This window comes from Passer domesticus, chromosome 2 (genome assembly GCF_036417665.1).
Source record: "Passer domesticus isolate bPasDom1 chromosome 2, bPasDom1.hap1, whole genome shotgun sequence".
NCBI classification, from domain to species: Eukaryota; Metazoa; Chordata; class Aves; order Passeriformes; family Passeridae; genus Passer; species Passer domesticus.
Window position 1 is genome coordinate 121834469 of NC_087475.1, and position 7612 is coordinate 121842080.

Sequence of the window (7612 nt, forward strand, 5' to 3'; positions counted from 1 at the left end):
CTGGTGTTTGTGGATTATTCTAACAAGTCCATATTGACAGTTCACCTATTCCCCCAAATCTCAGAGGAAGCCATAAAACTTTGTCATTTCTTACCCTGATCCCCAACAACAGTGACATTTTGAAATATGTACTACAAAGACATGAAACAAATTCTGCCCAGCTCCATATTCAACCCTAGCACTCAGAACAAGGAACACTAAAAATATTTATTTATTTATTTATTATTCTGTGCAAATCACTCCTGGCACGCACATTAAACTCACAATGTGATGAAAGGAAAACACATGGGTGGTAGAGAATTAAATAACTTTCTTCAGCCTCTGTTTTTCCCTCTCTATTTTGTCACCAGAGTTTCACCACACAAAGGATGCTGTTTGGCAAATCTATCACAGGGTGCTAACAAGGGAAATAACTAATGGGCCTTTTGATGGCAAAGAAAAACAGATGCTGAAGTGAGCTGGATGCTTTGTTGCCACTGCTGTTTCTGGTGCAGCTTGATCATGTTTCCTCAAAGACAAAACAAGCTCAAAAAAAGGGCAGAAAATAAAAAGAACTGTGGAGATTTTAAAAGTGCAGCTGCTGTTTCTGAGTCTGTGTCTCACCTGCTATCAGAGAGTGGCAAGTTCCCAGCACCAGGTCTTACCTTTTGTGATCAGATCTGACAAACCCCCACAGATCAGACTATTTAAAACTGTGCTCAAGCAGCTTTTGTGATCACAGGCTCCCTGACATGCTACAAAACAATCCTAGCTGCCAAGGCCCAAAAAACTTGGAAAAAAGGAAAAAGAGAGGGAGAAAAGGGAAGAAATACACAATACATTGGGAAATGGGAGGGGGGGAAATATGGGGGATGGGGATGGAAAGCAAGATAGCACCTCAGGTCTCAGAGTTGGGCTCTGACTGGAATTTTTCTGAAGCCAATGGAGATGTTGGCGGCATGTGGGTTCATTTTGGCTACCCAGAGCAGTAAGGACATCAAGAGAAGGATGCTGGCTCCAGTTGTGCTGTATTTTTGGTGTGAGATCTCACTGTCCTCTGGCACTGCTCCCTGGACAGAAAGATGGAATGATGGATTAAACATCTCAAACTTTCCCCACCCTGGTTACTATTAAACTGAATTCTCAGCATTACAATATTACTCCATTAATTTTATCCACATACCAGCTATTTACCCACCTTAATATCACGACAGCTGGTCAGCTTATTTTGACTGGAATAATTCACATTTGTCCACTTTGAGCCCATGGGCTGAACTGAAGAATTTTTTGTTTTAGAAGACTTAAAGCAGTAACCCCCAAGGAAGCACAGCCTGAGGCCACAGGATACGACAACTGGAACTGCACATCATTTTAATCCAAACCACAAAACTGCACTTGCTATCAGACAAAACTATTTATTCCTGTGGAATTGGAAGGAAACGGGTGGGAGCTGCAATGTTTCACAGCTTTGTTTAAATGAGGCATATTTTAAGTTACCTGGAGACTCCAAGCAAAACAGAGTTTGCACAAACAAGTACAGAAATGGTTTCTCCTCCACAGAGTTATTACAGTACAGAAGTAGACACACAGTCAAGAAGAACAAGGAAAAACATTCTAAATTGGCCCAAGTCAATGAGCCATTTGATAGATTTCTGACTTCCACTTCAGTGCTTTATCTGTCCCACACTGATAGGAAATGAGTATTGAGGGCAATCTTACTGCTCTTTGAAATAATGGAGATTTGCTTTTTTAGTAGTTAAATCAATGCAGAATCTATTTTCTGAACAGCAGTAGATGTTTCATCTGGCTTACCTGGCTGATGGATTTGATCAGACACATCCATTGTCCTGGGAAAGATGCAGAACACATCTCAGCATGGTGAGGGGAATTACTGCACTCACAAAAAAGTAAGCATGTACCAAGGAAAAAGTAAAAATCAACAGCTCAACTTTGCTATAATTCCTTTGTCACTGCAGTGCAAGGTTGGAAAGAACAGTCAATGATGTGAAAGTCAGCATGTAAAAATAATTATCAAATGAGCCCAAGTCTGAGATGAAGGAAATAACTGAGTGAAAACTCTTTCCACTGAAGCAGCTGTTAATTGCATTCACCAGTCCAGTGAATGTAAGGGAAAATTTAATGAACTCCTGACCAACAACTCTGATTAATTTCTTTCTTCCATTCTCATTCACTGTGCCTGCTCCCAGTGCCTGAGCTAAAAAAGGCAAATTTGGTGCAGGCTCTGAGTCTTTAATATCTCTTGAAATTAATGCCTTATACCTGCCCTGAGAACAGAGAGAGTGCTCCAGGAGCTGAGCCTAACACAGCTCAGAGTCTCTGGGCTGGCACTGAAGGAAATAACTCAACCTCTTACCTGTCTGTATTCAAAGTGGAGGCAGCTAATTTAACAAGTGTAGAGAGAGAGTGAGGTTTTGTGGCAAACCCCATTCCCCAGATGCCATGATCCTTTTCTTCAAAAAACCATTTCCACTCAGCAAAATTCCTCTATTGTTGTTTCTGGTGTGTTGTTCCTTTATAAATATTTTCCTTCCTTCCTTTTTTCCTTCCTTTCCTTCTTTCTTTCTCACTTTATTTCTCACTTTCTTTCTTTCTTTCTTTAATCTTCACAGCACAAAGACTTTATAATCTTATCACCAGCACAGATGTGAAGACATGCATATTGAGAATAGGAAAATGTGAAACCAAGTCTTCAGTGACTGCCACAAGGCTTCTCTCAAGACAAGACTTGGCTACCACCCCCTGGGGACCCTGAAAGCTGGCTCCTGAACTCCACCAGGATGTTCCTTGTGCAAGGGATGAGACCCAGACATCCCAGCTCTCCTGGCCAGGTAACCACACCAAGCACACACAGGCAAGCTCTTCACAGCTCCAGACACCATAAGGGGAAGACACTTCACAAAAGAATTGCAGATGTAATTTCTCAGGACACCCTTCTTTCCTGCCTCCCACCTCCTTTGGAGCAGTGTGGCACAGCCACACTCTGTGAAATATTTGACAGTGGAAAATACCTCAGACCAGAGAGACCTCTTAATCTGTGCCTATCTTAGGTAGCTGTTTCTAATCTTAATAATAGCAGAGCATCAAATTTCCCATTGCTTTTAGAGGTCAGAGAGAAAAAAAAATAAATCACAAGATTCAAACACATAACTGTTCCTAAAAGCTTTAAGAGCAAGGACATCAGCCTCTAAATTAACTCAAAACCTACAATAATTACACAAAAGGTATTAGAATATTATGAAAACCTGAATTGTCTTAAGAACTGCAAAACTGATTATAAAGGAGATGGTGTCAAAAGGACTACTCTGTTAAAGGTAAGTCTTTCTTTTAAAAGGCAACAGGTTGGTGAGCACAAAATGAAAGCAGCTTTTAAGGAACACCCTGAAACTCTTACACTGCTGAGCTTTGTACAAGGGTAACAGAGATCCATGCAATAGGGAGTGCTTGGTGCTAGCTAAGGTATTCAAAGGACAGCTCTAAAATTTAGATTTATAGATGATTTCATTAGTTGCTCACTGAGCAAGGTATACAGCAGATATTAAAAGTCTATCTGTACTAGAACTACAAAAGAAAATCTCTTAATCCTTCTTTTGGTTAGGCAAATGTGTATTTTTCCATACTCTGCATCTTTGCAGCAGTAAGTGGCAAGGGTAATTAAGTAGTAGTTAGGAATCTGCTGAGTGTTGCATGTCCTTAATGTTCTTTAAGGAAATTCTAGCATTACAGATGCATGGCATTCCTATTACTTGATAATTGCATTTTAAAGTCTGGCATTTTAATTATGCTAATATGCATGGGGTTATATTTTAAATTTAGTACCTTATTTTATCTTCCAAGTGCTATAAGTTCTTGCCCCTAGACAAGCAAAATTTCATGGAAATCTGAACTGTAACATCCCATCATTTTATCCACATAGCCTAATTAAATGCTGACATTGGTTAAATTAGTTAAATTGAGTATTTTGGTTTTGTGTGTGTTTTGCCAACTCAAAGCAAATTTAAATTAAGAACCTTTATGAGAGTTCTGTACTCCTTCTGGCACATGGCATTATCATATCATAATAGATGCAATTTAGAAGATTATATCACTCCCTAATTCATTCTCCCAGTTGTTTAAGTGACAAATTTGGGCCCATCAATTTGAGTTGAATGTTGTGTTTCCTGTCTCAGCTATGTAAGTAACCAAATAACTCTCAGTGATTCACTTTTAAAATCTGAGCACAGGCAACTGAAGGATGCTGTGGTGGGGCCTGTGTTTTCAAAATGGACAAGCGACCCAAATTGCAATTCAGTTCCTGAAACACCTGTCCTATGAAACAAGAAAAGAAGCCCCCTTTTTAGAATAGGGGTGCTTCACATTTTCTAGAAATTCACAGTACTCAATTTTCTCAAGTCAGGCAGCCAAAATGATTAGCTGTTTCAAAAGCTTAGGCCAAAAAGTAATTAAAAGTGAATTTCTTAGAACTGGTTATCCTTCTTAAAATGGCTTACATGCTCACAAACACTGGCTCTAGGCTGTACTCTGCTATCTACTTTTAAAATCTGCCTACAACCTACAGCTGAAAAACAAATTGGGACAATTAGTTATGTCCTGTCTGTTTTAATTCTGCAATTGTATCAAAACAGATGGATGAATAAAGATGATTTGGAAACAAGAGTGTGGCACTGCTTCAGTGGATCAGGAACCTCCAAAGGTGAGAGGAAGGGCAAGAGAAGGGGAATTTACTCTTCTATATTAATGTAAGAAAAACAACATACCATAATTCTGTGGTAGTTTTAATCATACTAAAAAAAAAATTATTAGTCCCTCTGGGTAGGAAGGAATTGAAAGAAAGTAAATGAAAGCAGGGAAAAGAAAGGGAGGATAGAGAAAAACAAGAAAACACTCTGAACAGCAGAAACACCCGCCATCTAAGTGATTGATGGATTCAAATATGACACAAAGAAAAAATACAGCAAAGTCATTCTGAGTGAAAGTAGATATTGAAGTTTCAGGTTCCTTTTAACAAACTGATCATCAGCTCTGAAGATTACTTAGCATTATGGAAGACTGTCCCTCATGTGAAGCAATTGCTTGTCTACAAGAGGGACGCTTAAACAAATAAAGCCAAATCAACTGCTGCCATCCAGGTAATGCCTGCATTCAACTATCATCTCTTAATTTCTTTTCATTCCTACTGACCTGACCCATATTACTGGAATGAAAAGAACTAAGAGGAAAAAAAATGAAATTTACCTGAAATTCTTTGCATTTTTACAAATTTACCATTTCATTTAGATCATATTTCCCATTCTTCACACTAAGAAAAATCTTCAATGCCTCCAAATATGACCCTCTTATTAGCTTCCTCCTACCATCTAGCATTTAATTGCAGTGGGGAGAATGCAGAACTAGGAACAATTTTGCATCTTTATCACAAGGGTTTCTCACCAAAAAACCTTAAGGATAAGACTGAGAACAAGAACCAGGAAGCTATATTACTTTTCCTTGCCACAATGAAAAAACTGAAACTAAAATTAAGATGCTTCTACAGAGGCAGAGCTGTTTTTTGTCTTCCATCTGACATCCCAGAAAGAGAGGGAAGGTTTTTCCTAGCACAGAACAGAGACACTTCCCTTCTCCCTACTCACAATAAAGAAATACCAGCATTCTATTTCCTGAAAGAGCTTGCTCCTTGCTCCCAGTGCAATAAACCAGTCTGAACAGTCAAAGAAACTTGCACAAAATGGATTCCAAAGCAATTAATCCTAGTAATCATCTTTTACCTGTTAGCCTTTCCCCCCTGGCAGCAGCCAGTTCAAACCTAGACCAACCTAGATTGAGCAAACATTTATCATTCAATCATGCTAGGCAGGGACAACGTGGAACAAATTAAAATGCCCAAAGCACACTTCATTTAGTGTTTCCTGGCTTTTGATTACTTGATGAACCTCTTTAACTAGAATGCAATGGTGAGCACTGAAAATGGTGTGCTAAAAATACCTGCATCCTAAATTCCTGGGAGAATGCAGTCCGGACCCCACTGATTGCTATTTGTGCAGCAGGTCAGAGCTTCCAGTCACTTTTTGGGTCACTTTACCCCTGTGATAAAGATACAAATACAGAGATCATCACTCCAGACTTAATGGCAGAGTTGCAATGCTTATCACAGGGCCTTGTTGGGGCTACAAGAACTTTCTCTGCTTTCATTCTCTTACATGGCCACACCAGGACCTTTCACTCTGTGGCCTTTCTGACTGAGCTGAAATTGCATTTTATTTCAGACTCCATAAGCAGTGAAATTGCCCAGTGTTCTATGTCTGTGTCTGAACCAACATTCATTCAATCTTGCCTAATGCAGCTATTAAATTAAAAGACTGGTTCTAATTGGACTTCCTGAGTCAAAATGTTTCTCCATCCCACTTTAGGTAAAACTCCATAAAGGGTCTATTTATAAATGTTGCCAACGTGGTTAATGCTTTTGACCTTTGATGGGGAGCAGTTCTAATAATTGTGCAACGCAGCAGCAACATTTTTTGTTACTGTTCTGAATGCTCCTGTTCAGGAACAGTCTGATGGCCTCTATTTTCCTCTCTCTTTCTCTTTCTCTGTTTTTTAAAGTCTGCCAAATAAAAGGATTTATTTGCTCAGAGTGCAGACCAGCTGAGTTTAGCAGAAGCTCATGAGCAGTAATCCACAGAGCAGTTCACATACCAGCTTCTGAGAATCCACCCCATCAAAACACACAGTCCTTGCGACAGGTATTTGTAACAATTAGAGCCAAAATGGACACAAGGGGAGGACAAGCACACGTGTCCATGGAATAAAGAATCTGCAGTTACATCTTTCTCACATGAGTGATACAATTACCTCCTGGATTCTGACTTAGGACAGCTGAGGGGAAATTAAGGAGGCCCAACTTAAAATGCTTAAACAAGGCAATTGCTTAAATTGTAAACTAATTATAAACTGGTCTACATGAAGCAACAATAACTCAAATTTTGAAAAAAATATTAAATTATTCCATTATGTTTTTATCAACTCTTGTATTTTTTTTTTTCATTCACTGCTTTAGAAGTGCCCTACAGCTCTAACCTAGCTAGGTTTTTATAATGTGTGATGGACAGATTGGTGCATACATGAATTCAGAGGGGTAGGAAGCAATAGTGACACATCCTGATCAGAACAATGCTGGAGCTTTTTTGTCTGTCTGGGGAGTAGAGGGGAAGGGTTTGGCTGGGCAACGTCACAGATTAAATCCCTCTCGTGCAGGTGAGTGCAAAGGAGATGTGCTACAAAACAGATGGATGTGAGGGGATAGAGGCATTCCTCCTCATCATCAGCACAGCACAGAGCATTTGCTTTCAATGTTCTCTGCAGAAAACTGAGTTCCTGGTTTCCTACTTTCCTGAAATTTTGGTTCAATATTTTTTTCCTGTTTTAGCTGCATTGGAATTAGATTCAAACCCTTGGTTTGAATTGCAGAGAGGGAATTGGTGATGAAAGAAATGTTGGCAATCATCCTTTTTTTGAGCTGCTGGAGTGAAGCAGAAAAAAAAGAAACAGGATTCCCAGCATACATTCAGGTCTGGGAAAAGGCCAGAGTCAGGAGCACCATGCCAACCCTATGTCATCA